The 22,405-nt window shown below is 44.4% G+C and overlaps 1 pseudogene; it reads right to left on the bottom strand.

Annotated features, from left to right (window-relative positions):
• Positions 1-269: 269 nt before the first annotated feature.
• On the bottom strand, positions 270-20,800 carry LOC134369046 (histone-lysine N-methyltransferase PRDM9-like; annotated as a pseudogene).
• Positions 20,801-22,405: the final 1,605 nt, after the last annotated feature.

Genomic DNA, 22,405 nt, shown 5'->3' with positions numbered 1-22,405 from the left:
AGAAGGACATGGAGGGGAGCCAAGTGGGACATGGAGGGGATCCGCACCCGTCCACAGACCATGAACCCTTAAGGAACCCCTGCCTCCCACATTTTCTGCCTCATCTCTGGTCATGAAAATGGAGGGTGTGTTTGATCGGTCACATCTGTCTCTACACTCCTGGGGAATATGAGAGGTCAAGAGAAGTTCTCTGAAGTTCCCTCAGTGCTGGGTTGTGGAGGTGTGTGGTGGCCACACACTCTCTGTTGAGATGTGGTTTTACTGCTGACTCACTTGCCCTTCCTGCAAACATAGGGCTTCTCCCATGTGTGTGTCCTCTGGTGTCGCATGAGGTGTGACTTACAGCCAAAGCCTCTCCCACACTCCCTGCAAACATAGGGCTTCTCCCCTGTGTGTGTCCTCTGGTGTCAGATGAGGCCTGACTTGTTACTGAAGCCTCTCCCACACTCTCCACACTTGACTTTTGCAATTCTTGAGATTCTTACCCCCACAGATAACTTGCCTGTGTTCTCTGGATTCACCTTCTGGCCTGTTCTGGACTCTTCTTCCATCTCACTCTCCCTAGAACTCCCCATTTGGCCTTTGGGTGGGCTGGAAAATGTGCTTGAAATCCTCCTGTGCCTTGTCCTCTTATATAAGGGTTGGACCTTTCTTTGGCCTCTTGACCTTCGGCCTCATCATTCCAGCTGTGTGGATCAGGATGTTGCTGCTCCTGATTCTGACCCACTGCACAGAGATCTCCTGGCTGGAGATGTTCTCTTGCAGATGTCTCTGGGAAGGTTGGAGAGGAGTGATTGTGTTCCACATGTTGCCTGAGGAATTTCTGACTGGAGAACGCCAGAGGGCATGAAGAACAAGGGTGGATCTCTGGCTTTGGTTCCGCTGAAAGAAGAAGGTTTTGGTCAGGGGAGGTGTAGACAACTGGGCCATCTGCTTTGTTGTATGGTAAGGCCTGCTCCACTAATCATTCCTCATGTGTTAATACAAGCTGTCTCCCACCGAGCATTCCTTTACAGTCTATTTTTCATTCTGTTTTTGTTTACTACATCTTCCACAGAAATCTAGAAAGCCCACATCAAGGGCCTTGTCTATGGATCAGCCAAACCAGGGAACTTCAATAGCATCAGAGGCAGCTTCAGTCTTTATACAGAAGGAACTGCAGTGACTTCCCCCCCACACACACTACAATTATCTTCTAGGTCATATCATATCCTCTTCTCTCCCTAATCTCTGGGTACTTTTCCTGATAGAGCATCTGCAGCTATTTTATTCTACTGAGAAATAATAACTCTGGATTACATAGATGGTGATAGAGTTTGGATGTGTTGTCCCCCCAAAACTCATGTGAAAATCTGATCCCCAATATGGCAGTGTTGGGAGCTGTTTGAATCATGGGGGCAGATCCCTCATGAATGAATTACTGTTCTCCCTGGAAGGTGGCAGTAGTGAGTGAGTTCTCACTCTATTAGTTCCCATGAGGGCTGGTTGTTTAAAAGACCCTAGCACCTCCCCCATCTCTTTCTCTTGCTTCCTCTTGCCGCTTGTACCTGCCAGCTGCCTACCACTTTCCACCATGAGTAGAAGCAGCCTGAGGCTCATGCCAGGTGCAGCTGTCCCAGAATCATAAGCTAAATAAAACTCTGTTCTTTATAAATTATCCAGTCTCAGGTATTGTGTTATAGCAACACGAAAAGGGGCTATTATGGATGGACTCATCCTTAGTGACTTTTCTTATGAGGGGAAAAGGATCTAGTAAGTCAGGAACCAATTCGTCTGGAGATGCACAAATGTAGAAGGCAGTGTAGAGTTAAAGAGCATGTGTAAGTACACCTGAGTTTGAGTCTCCCCAGTCAAAGACATCTAATTGAGGACTCTTGTGTACCTGGTTCTCCATCAGGAAGTGGGATTCAGAGTGGTCCAGGCCCCCTTGAGTAAAGGACTCTGGTTCCTGCTGCCTAAACTAGATTATGGATTGCTTCCATCTCAGTGTCCACAAATCATAAAATAAAAATATGTTCTTCCTTGGGTGACACATCAAGTATTCCTACTTGAGGTATTTCATTCAGTCTTAACACATTTCAAATTTAATAGGAAGTTCTGTTTCAATTGTATCCCTAATCAGACTTCTTTCCTCCTGACTCCCATCTTTATCCAACCCACCATCCTCTCTTACCTGGAGACTGATGTGGCGTCTGAGGGGATTACACACTGCAGATTATTTTCTGAAAATTAACTCAAAGTCCACAATGGTTTCCATCTCAGGAAAATCCCCAGTGTCTTGGCAGGAATCATGGGCACTACATGTCCAGGCTTCTGTGTATCTCTCTGACCTCTGCTCTCTTCTCTGCTTCCTTCACCTGGGTGGTCTCAGCCATTCCTCAAACACCCTCACTCTCTCCCGCCTCAGAGCTGTTGCACGAGCTGCTCCTTCTGCCTGGAGACATTTGAGCACAACTCTGAACCTCTCAAATGTTATGTCCTGAGAGGAACCTTCACTCATGTTCCCTGCCATACCCTCCCTCCCCTCATGATGATCTCTAGGCACTTTTCTGGCTTAGTTTTCTTGAAAGCATGAATGACTATCTCATTTTATGCACATGCCGGTTTGTGTCTGCGTGTTTCCCTAACTCACATGTCAGCTGCTCAATAGCACTTATTCTGATCATCTTGTTCTATCCATATTTCCTGTTCCTCGAACATTGTCTGGCACAGAGTAAGAATTCACATGACAACTAATTGAAATAATGAATGAATGAAAAACAACATATGTATGTTATTTAGAAATACGGAAGAAATTAAGAAATAATTAAAAGAGCCAGAAGAAACTGCCTTGTTGAAACAGCCGGTAGGTGCTTGAGAACTTGTTCTTTGTCTCTAAGCCTGTCAGGACTATATGTTGTTATATATTTTGCATATAAAGTAGTTAAAAAAATAAAATGAGAACAAAAAGTTTAAAATATAAATTGTCCCTAAAAGTCAAATGCATATAAAACAAAGCCTTAATTTCAGAAACACCTGATTTGAAAATTTTCTGACTTCAGACTGCATTTTACTCTACTTAACAGTTGTACCATGAAAATTCCCAAGGAGAATTCTTTCTTTTCTGTCCTTTTTAAAGAATAATGTGGTGCCTACCTCTCCCTGCCGTGAGCTCTTTCTTCCACTTGCTGTCCCACTTGATACCCAGCTCCTGGCCATATTCATCCCCGTACCAGACCAGCAGTTCACAGCCCGGCCTGATGACCTGGCAATTTCAATAGAAGATCTGACCGTGGTATTGAAAGGCCACCAGGTTCTGCTCCTCATCATCCCGGGCACAGTTCACATACCTGGGGTTGAGGCAGACAAAGGGACAGAAAATAACAGGCAGTGAGTCTCCACTACCTGCCAGGGCCGTGTTGGGCTTGTCACCAGATGGTCAAGGCCCCCATGCTGTGATGGGCCATGCCGTTACCCTCCTCCAGGAACCTGCTGTTCATACCTAAGCCTCTTTCTCCAAGTCCTGCTTATGGTGCTCATCCTGCCTGGAATGCTTTTCCCCCCTTGCCTACTTAACCATTCTTCAAAGCCCAATTACAGACTTACCTCCACCATGATTGGCCATAAAACACTGACTTCTCACTTCTCTAAACTCTCAATCGATTTCTACTTATACCACAGAATTTGGTGTTTAATCAATCATGTACTCTGCTTCTAGATTAGCTCACATCATTCTATAATCACCCCAAGTCTATCTTCTTTTGAAAGACCTTTTTCTAATCTCCCATAGTTTACCCAGGTGCCATTCACCTGCCTCCCTGGGTTCCCATAGAAACTTAGATGTTCCTTTGGCCTAGCATGATAATACACAATAATAACAGCATATCCCTATTCTTATCCTCTAATAAAACAAGAACCTTCATGGAAAGGGGCTGGTCCATGCAGCACAGAGGTCCATGACCACCCTGCAGCTCACTTCTCAGGCTTCAGGTTTTAATTTCACTGAAGCTGGGAAGAATTCCTGTCCTCACAGATTAAAGGTCCCTTGTTTTACATTGCCTTGGCCTTGTGTACTTCTCCTATAATCAAATGTTTCATTTATGCTTGCATTAGTCCTTCACAAGGGCATGGGTTGTGTGATCTATTCATGAGATGTACTCCATTTTCTAAACTAGAGTACAGCAAATGCTTAATAAATGCTGATTAGATAAATTAAAGTGTGAATCCAGCATCCCCAATGAATCTAGGCTCCTCAGGGTTTATCCTGGTGCCCCAATTTTGTCTATCATAGAGATTTAGTTTTTTGATTAAAAAATGGTAATGTTTTTACTTTACCTCTTTTTTCCTGGATGTTCATAATAAGAAAGAACATTGTAAGGGGAGCAGAGAGTGTAAAAACCATCGAGGGAGGCATGCTGAGGAGGAAAGAAGCCGAGCTTGAGAGAGATGAGTGTCCCTGCTGGAACCCGAAACCTATTGGCCTTACCTCATCCAGTTGGCAAGAGATTTGTCCTTTCCATCCACATACTCATAGCAGTTTCTCCCCTTGGTGATCTGAGTTTCAGAAAAATAAGTTAGTCATTTTTGGGTTTGATGGGCAGGGAATAATCAGAATTATTTTATTCTACTGTCATCCATGCATTTGAGCCTGCATGGATTCAGCCGCCAATGGTGACACATGCTGTGTACTCCTCAGCATCATCTACACATCTGAGTTGATTTGTCCCGTCAGAGCTGAGGCCCCATAGGGAGAATGCACTTTTTCTGTCTCTGTGCCACTTTTCTCCCACTCACCCACTGACCTTTAAATAGGAGTTCCAGGTTCATGCAAAGACCACTAAGTACACAGATCTAACCATGTTGTCACTATCCATGTTCTAGCATGTAGAAGGTGATGTCCCACCAAAGGCACAGAAGGGATATAGGAAGCCAGAAGACAGGGTTAAGGTAGGCCCTTCTCACCATCCAGGAGTAGCCACTGTTGACTGCCTCTTCATCTTCTGTGATCTGGCCCTCATAGGGGCCAAAGTGCTGACCCAACGGCAGATCGGATGCCTCATTCCATACTCCAAGCCCGGCCTCGGGGATGCCCGATGGCCCAATTCTCAGCCCAGGGGGCAAAGTGAGGGCTGAGTGGTTGGGATGCCCCTTGTCCACTGCACTGTCCTTTACAAATGTAGGGGGTCTATAAGCCAGTCAGCTGTCGATGAAGTAGTCCTGGCATTGCTCACAATCTGAAGGCAAGAGCAGCAGGGATTAGGAAAAGTATAGTGCGTGTTCCTGGATATAAAGAGCTTCAGAAAGAGCCCAGCATTTACATAATTCAGCCTCAATCCTGTACTCCAAGCCACCAGAGTAAAGGAATGATTTGGGTTCAAACAACAAGATAAAATTATTGTACCGGGACATAGCCTTCTCCATGAGTGGGCCAAAAGGGTCACTTACACAGGTAGTCATCATCCTGAGGTTCACAGACCTCTTTGTATGCATGACCCTTTCTCGCAGGCTACACATCTTCATTTCAATCTCCTTTCTCTTGAGTTCTACATTGGAGAAGAGTAAGTGAGTGAAGTTAGGAGTCTGGAGTGTTTGTCCCTGTATCGTCAGAAAATGTGAAATCTCCTACCATCAAATTATTGTCTATCCTTCTACATACTCTGGCTCGCCACCCCTTCACTACCTCTTAACTATTATTTCAGAGAGACTAAGACTCTACACCCACACTGACTACAGATGCATAATTCAATTTTAGTTTCTGGATTCCCAGGATCAGGATTAACTTCCGAAACTTTCTAGTCACAAACCGTTAATTCATGCATTTATTTATCCATAAAATATTTGTTGAAGGTGCATTACATATTAGGCATTGAACAAGGGCAGGGATATACAATAAGAAAATGTGGTCTCTATTATCACAGATGGATTTATTGGACACCTTGAATGTATATTTATTTTAGTGCTTTCAAACAATATATGAGCCATTGGTCTTTATCTTCATTTTACAGATTAGCATTAATGAGCTCAGAGAATTTATAATGTCTTCCCAAGGTCCAAATGATTCTACGTGGATTATAACAAGTGTGTGACTTCAGAGTTAGTGTTTGTTCTTACATGTTATTCAATACAGCATCTAACTTCTGGTCTCAGCTTAGTCCAGCTTAAGCACAGGTCTATCGAAAGTCTACGCCACATATCTAGACCATACTCATCAACCTTTCTAAAGGACCTAGAGGGACTAAAGTCCCCAAATTATTTTCTCTTACCCAATTTTTCTCTAGAATGCTGTCCGGAGGTACTTGCTTCTGCAGGAGGGGACACTCGTTTCCGGGCCTTCTCTGAGTCCCTTGTGTTCAGTAAATCTGTTGTTCCTGACAATTTCTTCAAAATAGATTCATTATTTAACAGTGATCTGGATATTCCCTTTAATGTGAGAATCACATATTAAAAGACAACATACATTTCTTTAGTTCCTTAGGGCTTGCAACCTGTTTTCACATGCATGACTTTAGTTAATGGTTCAACAATCCCTGGAAAAACTTGGAGTGACTGAATACCAGAGAGAAAGGGAAAGGCCTGTGTGGGCAGGACAGTCTTAAGGCTCTTTTGCTTCAACTTTCTATATATACATGAGAGCGAGGGAGGGAGAATAATCTGGAAGACTACCTGGAGACTCAACAAGGTCTGTGAAAGAAGGAGGTAGGGGCTTATAGGGAAAAAGAGGGGATCTTCTATGAACTAGGAGACATTTGACAGAAGGAGAAAGGTAGGAAAGCACAGAGGGTACAAAACACATCTGGAGAATGAACAGTGAGGTTGGGAAGAGAAGAAACAGTTGGCATAAAGGTTATCTAGACAACTAAGAGAGTGATGCTAAGAGCTGCAAACTGCCATATCCTGGAAGGGATATTTAACTTTGAAATTGAATTAACTAGTTCCTGTACCAATTCTGCCTAAGTAATGGTGTACTACCAGCTAATTCTATTCACTTTCCCGATCCGTAAATTGGCATACATGCTAATTCTTAATGGTACAGTGAACATGAAATGTAATAACGCTCACCAAAGTGTTTTGAGATTAATAATTTCTCTTATAGTCCTGACATCAATTTTCCTCCTCAACCATCTCTACAGTCAAAATCTAATTCAAAGATATTATCTTCAGCACTCTCTGACCCTGTTACCTCTATTTTAATTTGAAAAATTTGGAATTATTCAGAAAACACTGAGGGGGTCATCAAGGGCTCTGAGTTGGGCCTGGGACTCCTGAGAATAATCAGGTATGGACCAGGCTCTCAAAGAGCTCGTAATACAGAGGTGGCAGGCTATACAAATGATTACAAACAGCATGAGATTTGCCTAGTTCGGGCCCAGAGGAAGGAGCAGTTAACTTCTTCCTACAGGGATGAGCATTTCAAATCAGTACCAGGATACATTTCTACTGAATAGTGTAATATACATGAAGTGCTAAGTCATTCTCCTATCTGTTGTTTCTCAATCAAACTTCAAACTTCTCAGGGCTAGGAGCAGTCTTCTCACATCTGAATGGGTCCCTTATGAGAGAGTAGGAACTATCTCCGTCTTCATCTGGGACCAGGCACAATGTAAATTGACTGTATATTGCCAAGCTCCCCTCAGACTGTCTTAGCGTATCTCTCACTTAGCACATCAGAGAAGAATCAGGTTGAAATAATCAGTCAGATGAATAATGTAAAGGTGTATGAGTAAGGCAGCATGAACTTTACAAAAGAAGAAAGTTTTAATCAGCTCTTAAGTACTTTAGGGAAAGAAGGAGTATTGGATTAGACTGAACCACTACTGACTGTAATGTCAGGCATAATCTAACATTTCTGTACTTCAGTTTTCTCATCCACAAAATGGTTATGCTTATAGTACCAACTTCATAGGGTTGTTGTAAGGTTTGAGTGAGTTTATTCACGTACAATGCTTAAAATAAAGTCTGAAATATTGCAAAAATAAAACAAGCAGTAGTGATTATCATTGCTCTTCTTATTAACTCTTAAAAGGATGATGTCCGCCATTGTGCTAAAGAGATCAGAAAAGGGAGGCAGCAGTCCTACGATACTGTGCACATTCTCCTTCTCTTACCTGTGTTTGGATCTTACATGAGGAAGATTGTTGTGTCAATAGGATTTTTCAGGTATTCACCTTCTGGTGTTTACTCTGTTCCACTCTGAAGACCACCCAAGGAGGATTGACCAAAAGGTGATGAGAAATCAGTGTTTTGATGGGTAAATATTTCCAAGCTCAGAAGATTCTCATTAGGGACAGAGAATTCTGAACTAGAGAGTGACAATTCCAAGTATTATCCAAGGGTGATTTGAAAATGGTTTCTGAAGTACCATGAAGACCTTTGCTTCTATTGGAGGCACTGCTAATTTTCTTAAAATGTTTTTTAAAAATAGAGCTCTGGATCTTGGTGTTAACACCACACTCTAACCAACTGAAGTAACTGGTCACCCACCAAAAAACAAACAAAACAAAACCTCATCTGTGCTTCATCTTGTGTTGACAAGGTTTCTATTACATTTATTTAAAAATATATATATATATATTGACTTGACTTTCATGAAAAAACGCTGAACAAAACCACACAATGGAGGAAAGGACAGTCTCTTCAAGAGATGGTATTGGGAAAACTCAATCACCATATGCAAAAGAATGAAGACTGACCCTATGTTACACTACATACAAAAATTACATCAAAATAGATTAAAGGCCTTCATGTGACACCCAAAAGTATAAAACTTCAAGCAGGAGACATGGGGGAAAGCTTCAAGAAATTGAGTTTGGCCATGATTTCTTGGAAATGACACAAAAGCATAAGTGACAAAAGCAAAAATAGACAAAGAGAACTATGTAAAACTTTAAAACTTCTGAGCACCAAAGGAAACAATCAAGGAGTGAAAAGGCAACCTACAGACTGGAAGAAAATATTTACAAACCATATATCTAATGAGGGGTTAATATCTAGAATATATAAAGAATTCCTACAACTCAGCAAGAAAAAAACTCAGTTAAAAGAGTGGGTGCTATGACTGGGTTTTTTTCCTCCAAAATTCATATTTTGAAACCCTACTTCCTGGTGTGATAATATTTGGAGATGGAGCTTTCAGGAAGTAACTAGGGCTAGATGAGTTCATGAGGGTGGGGTCCTCATGATGGGATTAGTGCTTTTTATAAGAAGAGGAAGAGAGAGATTCCCCCCAAGAGGTGGAAGTAACCTAAATATCCATTAAAAAATGAATGGATAAGGAAAATGTGGTATAGAAATACAATGGAATATTATTTAGCCTTAAAAAATAAAGAAACCCTGCCATATGCTGCCACATGGATAAATCCTGAAGACATTTTACTAAGTTAAATAAGCCAGTCACAATAAGCCAAATATGGCATGGTTCATTATTTGAGGTATCTAAAGTAATCAAATTCATAGAAACAAAGTAGAATTGTTGCCAAGAGCTGGGGCAGGAGGAAATGTGGTGTTGTTGTTCAATGGGTATAGTTTTATAGTCATGCAAGATGAAAAAATTCTAGCAGTTTCTTGCACATCAGTGTGTATATAGCTGATAATATGAAACACTCAAAAACTGTTAGGAGGGTGAGTTTATGTTATGTGATTTCTTACCACAATAAGAAACAATAAATTGACTAAGATGGGGATTTAACTGAATCCAGATAATGATGTGTGACAATGTTAGTCATTTCTTCTTCTAAGACACTTGATCCAATGACTGCACTATTATGAGATTAGGGTTAGAAAGCTCTTTGGTGGATTTACAGTTCAATTAAGGTTTAGTTAAATTGCCCACTAATTAATTAACAATGTTTAGCAAAACCAGTCTTTCTTTATGACTTTAAAGAATGGTAAACTTTAAACGTATAGAAAAGTACAGAGAATAATGCTGGAAAACATAAATCCACCACCATGCAGTCCCATTTCAACATTCTGCCACAGCTGCTTGAGATGTTTTTATTTCTACTTTTTATTTCAAAATTCAAAAGTAAAAATAAAACAAACAAAAAAGGTAACTATGACATAGTGAAGCCACCTGCCAGCCCTTCCTCCTTCTCTTGTGATGATAACTTCTGAGTTTGGTATTTCTTACTCACATTCAGGTTTTTATACTTTTAGCACTTATTACTGTATCTGTAAATAAAATATGTAATCATTTTACACGTTTAAAACCTTTATATGAACAGCCTCTTACTGTATATACTCTTTCGCATCTTGCTTGTTTGTTGAACATTTGTTTTTGAGAGAACATGTTCTCCTTTGTTAACTCCTAAGATAAAGCCGAGACATCAACCCAGGCTGGTTTCAGGAGGTCACTTCTAATTCCTCCTGGCCCCTCACCTTTCTGCCTAGGTATCCATTCTTCATCGGAATCCTCAGTGTCATCCACATGGAGTTTGGCCTGCCTCCAGTGACACATGAAAGCTGTTCGAGGGGCTCTAGAAAGAAGCCAAATCTTTGTCCTAAAAGGGAAGAGGTGGGAGGAGGAACAAAGGGTGGTGGCAATGGAAAGCACCACAAAGCCAGTGTGGCTCAGCATGGGCTGGGAGAGTCTTGAACAAGGTCAAGATGTGAGCTCTGCATGACTAGTGCCGACACTCAGCCATACCCTGACAAATAAAAAGAACAAAATTTCCCCTCCAGATTTGTCTCCATACAGAAGGGAACTGTGGGCAGATGCAGCCACCTAAGAGAGAGCCATAATAATACAGGGACAGAAGACCTGTTTTCTATTTCCCAGGCTGGTCTGCAGCCAGCACTTGGAGTAACCTATGTTAATCAGTTCATTATAGTTCCTTTTCACATTCCTATAGCAAATTTTCTTCGATTCTCCCATCTCTGCCCCTTCTTCCTTGGAGAAGTATATCGAAATGCCTTTGAAAGCATCTTTAGCCTAGAGAAAATAACATAGTTCATCAGTGATTTACTGTATACATCACAACACCGAGTGGGGCCTTTTCTTCTACCTTGTAATCATAACAAGCAGAACACAGCCTGGGGCCTTGGGGTGGTCTCTGTGAAACAAGGATAAAGATATTTGTTCCCGCCCTCCCCAGATTGTGTCCTGTTTGAGAGGACACAGCATTTTTCTAGCTCTCCCCAACACAGAGAGTTTGATTCCAGTGTCCTCTTCTCTCCCATGTCCCAGACGGGACATATTGTCCCCACTCCACGCACATTCACAGCCAGGGTCACACAGAGTTGCAGGCCATGGGTCTGTGGCCCCCCAGACACCAGCTCCTGTCACTCGATTCCCCTCTCCATCCTTCTTACAGATCCTGCTTGGAGCCCAGCTTGACTTCCCCCACCTCTCACCTTGGGCTTCTGCCCTGTACTCCCTGCATCTCCCTCAGGGGTCTCCTCCCGGGACCTGTTGGGGCTCTCGGTGCTGGGACAGGCTGGCAACTACCTGCTCCAACTCCAAGGTTGGGAACAACCCTTGAGTCTCCCAGCTACAAGGCCAACGTTCCTGTGGAAAGAGATGGTGCTGAGAGGAGGCCACAGCCCAGACCATTATGCACAGCCAGGCTCTGTCTTCTCCACTTGGCCATGTTGTCCAGACCAGGAAGATGTGGAGACCTTGCAAGAACTGGAGGATGTTGGGGAGGTCTGAGGGCTATCGATGGGATAGGGGGAGGGTCTCTGCTGGCCATGACAGACCACCTAACATAAGCTGTACTGTTTCAGTTCCCCTGCATCTTGACGCGTCTGAGGAAGGGTGGCAAAGGTTCCTGAGGGTCAAGGCTCAGGTATCTTCGAGGGGAGTCCTGAGATGTGAGGGCTGGGGGAGGCCCATGTAGACTTTGAGGCCCCCTGACTGATGGGACTCGGGTCAGACTCACCAGCTCCACTGAGAGGAAATGAACATTTCTCATAGGAAGCTTCTGGGATCTTCAACTGGAGATTCTGGAAAACTGTGGGAGTAAAGCAGTCTGGATCTCTAAGGAGCAGCAATCCCACAGGCTGAGGAGATTGCGGGTCTCCAAGGCCAATGAGATTTGGGGTCTCTCAGGCTGAGGTTCTGGGGGTTTTGGGGTTGAGGGGATTTGGGGTATCTCAGGCTGATAGTATTTGGGGTTTTTCAGGACAAGATTTTGGGTCTTTCGTGCTGAAGAGATTTGGGATACTCAGGTCGAGAGGCTTTGGGATTCATCAGGTAAATGGAGTTTGGGGTCGCTGAGGATGAGAGGATTTTGCATTTTTGAGGCTGAGGAAACTCGGGGTCTCTCAGGCTAAGGAGATTTGGGGTCTCTCATTAGGGGGCATTAGGCTCTCTGACACTGACGTTATTTGGGGGTCTTTGAAGCAGAAGGACGTTTCCAGGCTGAGTAGGATCTCTGAGCTTGGGGAAATTCAGTCTCTCTGTGGCTGCGGTATTTAGCGTTTCCCAGGCTGAGGGGAATTGTGATTCCTCAGGCTTAGGGTGTTTGGGCTCTAAGCATTAGACGATTTGGCGTTCCTGTGGGTGAACGGTAGATTTGAGGTGGCTGAAGCTGAGGTGCGTCGGGGTCTCAGGCGAGGGGGTTTGAGGTCGGTCCAGGTTAGCGGATTCGAGGTCTCTTGGGGATCAGGGGATCTGGGGTTTCCCAGGCTGAAATTTGAAGGTCTCGGGCTAAAGGTTTACAAGGGTTTCTTACTGCACGGCAAAGACTTCCCGAGTTCCTGTCAGTCTCCCTGGCTTTCTCCTGCCCCGCTGCCCACCCTGACTGGCGCCCGCTGGGATCCTCTCTGGTTGAAACGGCCACGCAGCCACCGGTACCACCAAACCACCTATCAGAGTTGTGACCCAAACGCTCCCGCCAATGAGCGATGAGAAGGACATAAAGGGGCGGAGAGTAGGGAGGAGCCAAGCCTGTCAGTCACAGGCTCCCCTCAGTCCTAGGCTCGGGTGGTAAGGCGGGACCTGGTCTTTCCCGCCTTGGGGACAATCCACCCCAAACCTCAGGGACTGGCCGCTCTGGGTGGATCCCTGAAGGGGTGATTGGATTATAGCACCATGCAGTAGTGAATGGTTTAAAAATGGTGGTGAGTGACGTGGTTCTGAGGACTTTAAAAGAAGAGGAGAGTCTGTCTCTCTGCTCTCTCTCTCTCTCAGCTTCCACCATCTTGCAGCGTGAGACCCCTGGGTCACTGTTGCCACCACAAGATGGACTTTGGACTTCCCAGCCTCAGAAACTTTCGCAATAAATTTCATTTTCTTTATAAATCACCCAGTTCAGGTATTTTCTTATACGCAACAAAAACAGACTAATACAGCAAGCTTTTCTCTCAGGCTCATCTTTAGGCTTCAGGTAATCCACAAGAGAAGACTTGAACAGATGTAAACTGCTCGTATAGTTTTGACGGTGTACCAAAATTCTGAGCCAATCTGAAAAGAACAAGACAGCATTTTTTTTATTTGTCCTGTCTTACATTTTGTTCTGGGCACATAAAGAAATGTCTCCCAAATTACTGCTTAATGGAACAGAGACATCAGTGATTGCACACGACAAGTATGGTCTACTCAAAACAGTTTTGAAAAGTAAGTTTAAAAAATCGACTATAATGATCAGAAATAAACCATGGTGAGGGAGAATAACGTGTTCTCCAAAATTACTACATTGCAATAATCATAAATTCCAGGTTTCAAAAACAAAACAAAACAAAAACCTAACAAACGGGAAAACTTTTCAAAGCATGCAAAGAAACATGAAAGCACTTCCCATTCACGGGAAAATAGTAATGATGATGATGATGATGATGATGATGATGATGATGATGATGATGATGATAATTTAAAAAATGGTGGGTGGGGACTCCCAGTCAATGAACTTATTAGACAGTCTTTAAATCACCCAAATCAACTGTCATACATATGTCCAAGAGGTAAAGGGAATGATGCACAAAGAAATAAAAGAAACCAAGGGAACAATGTCTAACCAAATAGAGATACTCAATAAGGAGATAGAAATCAACAGCTCGAAAACCATAACATGTGAATTGACACCTTCACTAGAGGTTTCAAATGAAGGTTTGAGCATGCAGAAGAAAAAATCAGAAAACTTAGTTAGTTCACTTGAAATGATCCTGTATGACGAGCAGAAAGAGAAAAGAAAGAAAAAATTAAACACAGCCTAGGAGACTGTGTGATCCCCATAAAGCAAGCCAATTGTATTAATCCACTTCTGTTGCCAATAACAGAAAACCTGAAACTGAGTGATTTATAAAGAAACAAAACATGTTTCTTACAGTTTTGGAGGCTGGGAAGTCCAAGGTCCAGGAAACATATCCGGTGAAGGCCTTCTTCTTGGTGGTGACTCCAGAGCAATGCAGGCTGTCACAGGGAGAGAATGGGTGAGCAAGAGAGCTAACCTGCTCACTTGCTTTCCTTCTAAAGTTGTCAGAACCACACCCATGATAACTCATTACTTCACGGACAAGGGCATAGTACTCACAATCCAATCCCTCCTCAAAGACCCTATCTTGCAAATATTATAATAGTACTTCCCACTCTCTTAACACTGTTACAATGGAGGTCAAGCCCCAGTGAGTTTTGAGGAACAGTCGAAGCCCAGAATGACAGTCCCAGAAGAGAGGCTAAAGAGAAAAGGGCAGGAAAACAAACAAACAAACAAACAAAAAAAAAAAAAAAACACATTTTGAAGAATAATTGCTCGAACTCCCAAAATTCTTGAGAAGACATGAAAGTTCAGATAGAATGTTCTTTGGCTTAGAAGCCTTTAGACCAAATTATCTCTTCCTGAAGCCCTCACATTTCTTCAACACCCAGACCCTGTAGGCAGAATAGGCTCACACTGTTACCTGCCCTTTCTGAATGCCCTGTTTAGTTTATGTCCCCCTCTCACTTCTCTGCAGGAGGTCAACGAGAATAGAGATTTTTTGACAACTTCTCATGCAATGACAAACCCATACATAAATAGCTTAGAACAAACAAATCATAAAGAAATTGTGCATAGATTAAGGTTTTTAAAGGAATAATCCAGTTAAAAACTGGAGGGGCTGTGACCATCAACTCCATTCACCACTGCACTGTGTTTACAGAACACTTACAAGTAAACCTGACAAGTAAACCCAAGATTCCCCCCCGCCCTTGAAAACGACCTGACACATTCCCTTCAAAGCGTTCATTCTCTTCTGGGGGCGAGGGGTAAAGGGGGCAGAACTAGGAGGCATAGTTGTTACTGACTTTTCCGAAAGCCTCTCTTATGTGATCCAAGTGGGATTTATGCTCCTCGTTAACTTCAGTGAGTGCACAAGCTATCCCTGTTTCTAAATATGTAACAAGGTTAGTTATGCCTATAAGTAAAGCATTTCCGTGACTCACAAAAATAACTCACAGATAATCTCAGTTAGAAGAGATAGACGGATTTGATGCAGAAATGGAGAAAACAGCCAAATTCACTTGGAGACAGGCTCAGACACAAACTATATATGAATGAATGAACAAACGGTAACAGTGGCAGATAGCAAAGCAAAGAGATGAAAATATTGAAACCACTGTAGAGATGTGAGTGTTCAGTTTACATCAGCAAGGATAAATGATATCAGATGATAAAAGTATAGGCAGAATCAGAGAAATGGAGAAAACAGCCAAATTCACTTGGAGACAGGCTCAGACACAAACTATATATGAATGAATGAACAAACGGTAACAGTGGCAGATAGCAAAGCAAAGAGATGAAAATATTGAAACCACTGTAGAGATGTGAGTGTTCAGTTTACATCAGCAAGGATAAATGATATCAGATGATAAAAGTATAGGCAGAATCAGAGAAATGGAGAAAACAGCCAAATTCACTTGGAGACAGGCTCAGACACAAACTATATATGAATGAATGAACAAACGGTAACAGTGGCAGACAGCAAAGCAAAGAGATGAAAATATTGAAACCACTGTAGAGATGTGAGTGTTCAGTTTACGTCAGCAAGGATAAATGATATCAGATGATAAAAGTATAGGCAGAATCAGAGAAATGGAGAAAACAGCCAAATTCACTTGGAGACAGGCTCAGACACAAACTATATATGAATGAATGAACAAACGGTAACAGTGGCAGACAGCAAAGCAAAGAGATGAAAATATTGAAACCACTGTAGAGATGTGAGTGTTCAGTTTACATCAGCAAGGATAAATGATATCAGATGATAAAAGTATAGGCAGAGTCAGAGGAAGAGACACACACTCACACACAGAATGAGAAAGACACCTGGTGAAATGCAGACACTCAATTTGAATTTTAAACAGAGAATACCAAGACACTGATATCAGGAAAAACAAATGTGGTTCAGAGATATCAAGTCAGAATGCTCACAAATTAATCATGTGATTATGAGGCCCACATGCACTGATACTCCATGGAAGGAAGCATTAGGGAAAATGTACAATTTCACACTTCTTTTGGTAACCCCAAAACAGCGGGACCATGTGAAAGCAGTAATATGACTGAATTACACCTATGAGTCAAGGACGAAACTCAGGAAGCTGCATTCTCTTGGGTGGACATGACCAAGCCACTAGGCAATAGCAGTTTAGTCAACAGTAGACAGCTACGGTTTTGCTAGACCCTCCATGGAAGTTCTCCTCACATTTCACTCCAAGAGCAGCTACAGTTAAAACTGGCAACCAAGGGCTAGCGGGAGATAAGTATTTCGAGAACCCTTTCCTAACCTTTTCTCCATTCATTAAACACTAAGTAAGACCCCTAAACTTGCAGCTAAATACTCAGAAAAGGGCACACAGAAATCTGCTGACCTGCTCTCATGCAGGGCTTCTGGAACTGCTCTCTTTTACAAGCACAATGGAAGATAGGTAGCAGCACATGGCACCGGAAAAGTTTCCTGCTGTTTGGATCAAGATGGACCAAGTTGCTTAGAAAGCCTGTCCCGTTCTTTCCTTTTATGTTAACCTTATGCACAACATGCTGAAAACACCACAGAAAATGAAAGGTTTCTGGGTTCCTAATACGGTGTGGGGTATCATTTACTAAGACAACATTCTCACTGGAGTATAACAAGAAAGGAATGTACTCATAATGGCTTACCTATTTACATTTTGGGATCTTCACCTAATACACAGGGTCTTGGGTAAAAGCTTAGACCATCTGAAAATAGGACTATTAAGAATAATGTCTACATCTAGGATCATCTAGGGACAGACAGCACATGGGTGAAAGTCTAGCAGTTGTATATTTAACCACTCCAACTCCCTGCTCTGTTTATATTTTTTGCCCAAACTCAGTCACCTGGAAAAACAACGGGACTCACATACAACTACAAGGAGACCCGATTTCCCAAAAGTTTATCTTTTCACTTAGTCATCTTTGCCAGAAACAAAGCCACACCTTCACTGCCTTCCCTCATCCCTTTGTGTCCTTTCCCACAGTCCCTTCATATACCATATATTCCCATTTCTTAAAATGTTGCTGGGAAGCCTGGCCCTGACAGGTTGATTGTCCCAGCAAAGCACTGTGCATTCATCTACCTAAGGATGACATTTGGTTCAGAAGAGAAACGAACTTTAATATTTCCACCTTGAATTCTCTTAACGCACAAGAGAGGATATTTGGAGGAGCCCTGTGCAAGAAAATTTCACCCTGATTATCTTACTTCTGTAATCACTAAGTCCTTTCCTTGAACTACCCTCACATTCCTGGGAAAAACAAGAAGTGTCAAACTAAACTGTTTCTCTTTCCTTTCTTCTTTCTCCACAACCCCCTGCTCTGTGGGGAAGGAATAAAAAAAGTCCTCAGACGGAATCCCAAACCTTGGTGTATCTGCTCTCTACAACTTTATAAGCCCAGATCCTCCACAGACTGACAGTTCCTGGACAAAGAATTAAAAATCCCACATGGATTTGACCTATGTAGAATCTCACCCCACTCCGGTACACAAGCACACACACAGAGACACATATGTTTGATGGTGTTTATTTCTCCTTCACACCAATCCGATTTTATCCAAGTGTCTTGCTGTCTGCATTTTTCATCACCTGACCGGCTTTTCTTTCAATCCTGAGCATGAGAACACTGTATCTGAAGTCACTTTTTAGAAGTTCTGCTTTTTTAGGTAAAGTCTGATACTCCGAGATATTCAACTCAAAAACTTGGAATACTCTAAAACACACAAACACACATAAAAACTCATTTTCTCTGAAAAATGTTAAAAATTGCTTTAATTATGCAAGGTCCTGCCCAGGAAAAACTAGCCCTTCCCCGTTTGTGACCTCTTCAATTTCCCCTTACCATGTGTTAGAAATTGCTCTCCGTAACATCTGCCCCACTGCCAGTGTTCTCTGTATGAGTAGAATAAGCTAAGGAGATAAACAAGAAAATTAAAAGACACTGATTACCAAAATGGAAAATTGATGAGAGAAAGGAATGAGACTGTACAAATATTCATAGCCTTTTGTGGAAAGGGTGAAAGGAGGAACATTTGATGAGCCAAAATTTAAGGGGGTGGAGAAATGACTGAGGGTGGGGTTGGCTGTCATGGAATTAAGTTCAGAGAAGTAAAGGATTGAGCTTTGCTTCTGTCCAAACGACTCCGGACACTGACTATAGTGCAGTGGGCTTAAGCTTCCCCAGCTATAACTTGTTTTGCAGTGCAGTTTCTCCAACGTTCCTGTTTCATCTTGATGCCCTGGGTGACCTGGTTTGTGTCATTCCCTGTCTTTCAATTTCTACACTTGTGAAATGAGTGTCCAGGTACCTAAAAACATGCATTTCAGCCCCTACTTCCTGAGCTGCTCACCTGCCCTCTCGGTTCCCTGTCCAGGCACCTGCATCCTCATGTGGTACCGCAGGGGATTGAGCCATAGGTCTTTACAGATGATCTGTTAGGGGAACCAGGACAAGACCGCTCAGGGTTCAGACACCATTCCCAAGAAGGCTGGGAACCCTCCCTGGTCATTTCTGAATTTTCGCAGTGAGGCCCTACCTCAGCGATCCTGTTAGATCCTGCAAAGTTTTGGTCAGAAAACCAGTTGAAGAAGTTAACACTGCTGTTGTGGTGCCTGCGGCTATAAGCCTCATGTTCATAATCCTGATACCACTGAACTGGAGTGGAATGAGATGCCCTGTATCCTGCAGGGAAGAAAAGTATACAGGAAGGGGTTGGAGCATGCTGACGATGATAAACCCAACACCTTCACTACCCATCCTGGGATCCACCTCCTACCGGTGACATTAATGAGATATTCCTTAATAATCACTTTATTCCGGAAGTACGGGTTGTTCCGAAAGAACAACATGATCTTGCAGCAGTGAATGGGATGCCTGATTTCCTCCACCTGTCATGACAAAGTGGAGAAGGTTAAAATTTCTCTTCAGGTCACCTACCCTTTTCTGTTTGCCTGAAAGTATTGCTTCTCTTATCCTTCCCCGCTCAACCTTCCAGCCTCAGTCTCACTAGTTCTGACCTCCAAGTCGATCATGTAGCTAAGCAAGTCTTCATCTTCATCGCTGATCATGGCCAACATCTCGGGGTGGTTCACAATCTGCCTCAGGTCAAGGAGCCTTTCCATGCTACGGAAGTAGGCGCTAGAAGCAACTGAGCATGTATAAACAGCTAGGAGAGTGTGTTGCGCAGGGGTCTCCCACACCTCACACATTGTGTCTCCCACACCTTATGCACCGTGCCCTCCCTGCCTTTCATGAGACACACTCAAGGCAATGGGTGCCTTGCATGGCCTTAAATGGGAGACTGTCCACGTTGACACAGGGAGGGGCTCCTTTCTGAGGGATGCTGAGCTCTATGTGTCCCTGATGTACTAGGGGCAAAAGTGAATCTGCTTGTATCTAAGTATGCACTTTATCAGCTCTTACTGACTAGGGTGGGAATTCATACACTTTCCTACAGCATTATTGTCAGCAAAGCCTGTCCTTCAAACACCTTTTCTACATGAGAACTCCTTTGTGCTATTCACGACACTGATCCAGAATGACTTCTAATTCTCCGCCCCAGTTAGTGTCTCTGTGCCATAAGTATTTGTATTTGCACGAGTGTGGCTGCAGCTCCGTCTTCCCTCAGTATGTACCTTCCCCCACAACCCCCAAGTAGATGTTTTCCAGTACAGGAATGGAACACTGGTCCTTGGTGCTATCAGTTCCATTCTCTAAACAACTGAGCAACCGGCCAGAAAAGCCTGTATATTCTCATGTTGAGCTGTCCCGTGGATCGATTGCTATTACCCTTGCCCATGCTCCTACTGGTCAGTACAAAGCGAGATTCAAAAGGATACGGCTTTGGCCCAGAAGCCAGGGATGCCCTGGATGATGGCCCTTCGGTGACCGAGATGAGTCCTGCGTCTCTGCACCAGGTTCTGCCTCAAACGAGCAAAGGCCCTCCTGGCTTGGTTGTTCACGGGCTCCAACTCTAACTGAAGGGCCTCCAGTGACTACAGAGGGGATAAGGACAACATGGGGCTCCACAGAGTCTGTGTCGGGGTCTTCTATTCAAGCTTCTCCTCAGGCTCTACAAGTTGCATCAGAGTTTCCTCCCCCAGGTCTTCTTCCTGAACTTTTTCCTCAAATTCCTCCTCCTCCTCTTCCCTGTCAGGCTCCTACACCACCCTCTCACCGTCCATCACGTGCTGCGCCCACTCCCCCTTCCACTGCTCCTGCTCCTCCTTCTCCTCGTCCTGCTCAACTGCCTCCACCTCCTGAATAACATCCACCAACACAAGCACCACATCCTCCTGCTCCTCGACTTCTCTCTCCCCTTGTCCCTCTTCGGATTTCCCCTTCTCTTCCTGCTCCTCCTGCCACTCAACGACCTCCGCCACCGCCATTACATCCACAAGCACAGCACCACGTCTTCCTGCTCTTTATCCTCCTGGTCGTCGACTTTTCCTTCCTCACACGCCTCTTCCGGTTTCTCCTCTTTCCTCCTCCACAGCGACCTCCACCACCTCCACTGCCTCAAACAAAACTGGTGCCACCTCCTGCCCGGTCGCCACCGCCTCCCTCTCTGCCAAGGCCTCGCTTTCCTGCACAGCTTCAATCCCAGTCCCGGAGGCCTCCTCGGGCGTCCCACCCAACTCTGCCAGGGTCGCACACCCCACGCCATTACTGGCCTCTGGCGGCTGCTCCCCAAGAGGCCTACCGGCCCCTCCCTCCCCAGGGCCCTTTCCCACACCTACCTTTATCCAGGGTTCGGCGGAAGCCCCTTCCTCCCGGTAGCCCGCCTCACTCGCCATGCTGCCCTGGTCCTCAGCAGGCTCAGCTGCGCCGGGTAGGCAAGGTCGAAAGTCTTGAGCTGCACACCCCCAGCAGCAGCTAGAGAAGCCGAGCCGCAGGCAGCTTCCGGCTCTGAGAACTTCCGGGAGCCTCGCGGTTGGTCACGGCATTCTGCGCATGCGCAGGACTTTGGCCCGCTCTGCCGGCTTCATGGCGCCAAGGCACCCAGCCACGCCCAGACCTCTACTGTGGGTCCACGGCCAATGGATGAAGAGGTAGTGGCTGTCACGCAGGATGGCCCCGCCTCCCGTACTCAGGCATCTGGGGCACAACTGCCCCGCCTGCGAGCCCTGGCCGTTGTCTCTAGGAAGCCCTCCAAGCTTGCCCGGTGCAGTGCACACACACAGCCGGTTTGCACTTTGTAAAGTCCAATGAGTGTTCCACTCCAAAGTCCATGCCTGCGTCTTGTGTGGCACCGAACCCAGACAACATAAAGTACTTAAGGACACGAAGTGGGAGCATTGGACAGTACTGGGTATTTCAGTTCCAGCCCACAGACAGAATGAGGTTCTCTGAGGGTCGGGCCCATGTGTTGCTCTATATGATGCTGCGCTGGATTTCATCGGGTCTAGAGGCAGAGAGCAGTACTGCAAGCCCTCCCTCAGGATTAGGAAAATTAGGGGTCTCAGAAATAGTGCACGATTGTCTCTGCAAGTATCAGACCCACTCCTCCTCAGTGCCTGGCACAATGGAGGTGATTCAGCAGAATGTCCGTCCGCCTGCATGCACACATTTATGCAGTGCCTTCCCAGAGACTGAGAGAGCAAGCCGTGGCCTCCTTTCTACCAATGGCAGATGGCCACCGGCCGTTTGTGCTTTGGAAGAAAGGAAGTCGTGCGCAGGTATGTAGGTTCCTCTCTTCGGTATGTATAGTGGGTCGGTAGGTCAAGGGTGTCGTCCAGATCTCCTACACCCTTCTTCCTCGTGATCTTTCTCTTTACTCCCCTCCCTGTTGGGTAGAGGGTACCGATCGTGGTTCCCCATGGGCTGTGTTGAGTGACTGATGTCACTGTCTTGTTTTCTAGTGTCTCGATGGAATTGTACACGGGCACCCCCTTGCTTCACAACTGTGTTTTCTGCCCTTCCTTCTTTATTCTGGTAACCTGGTTTTGCACTTTCACTTGCACAAGTAGACTCCCGGGCTACCTCTTGCAAAA

This window comes from Cynocephalus volans, unplaced genomic scaffold, assembly GCF_027409185.1.
Source record: "Cynocephalus volans isolate mCynVol1 unplaced genomic scaffold, mCynVol1.pri scaffold_35, whole genome shotgun sequence".
NCBI classification, from domain to species: Eukaryota; Metazoa; Chordata; class Mammalia; order Dermoptera; family Cynocephalidae; genus Cynocephalus; species Cynocephalus volans.
Note: the sequence above shows the minus strand (reverse complement) of the source record. Positions and strands in the feature narration are given on the sequence as shown.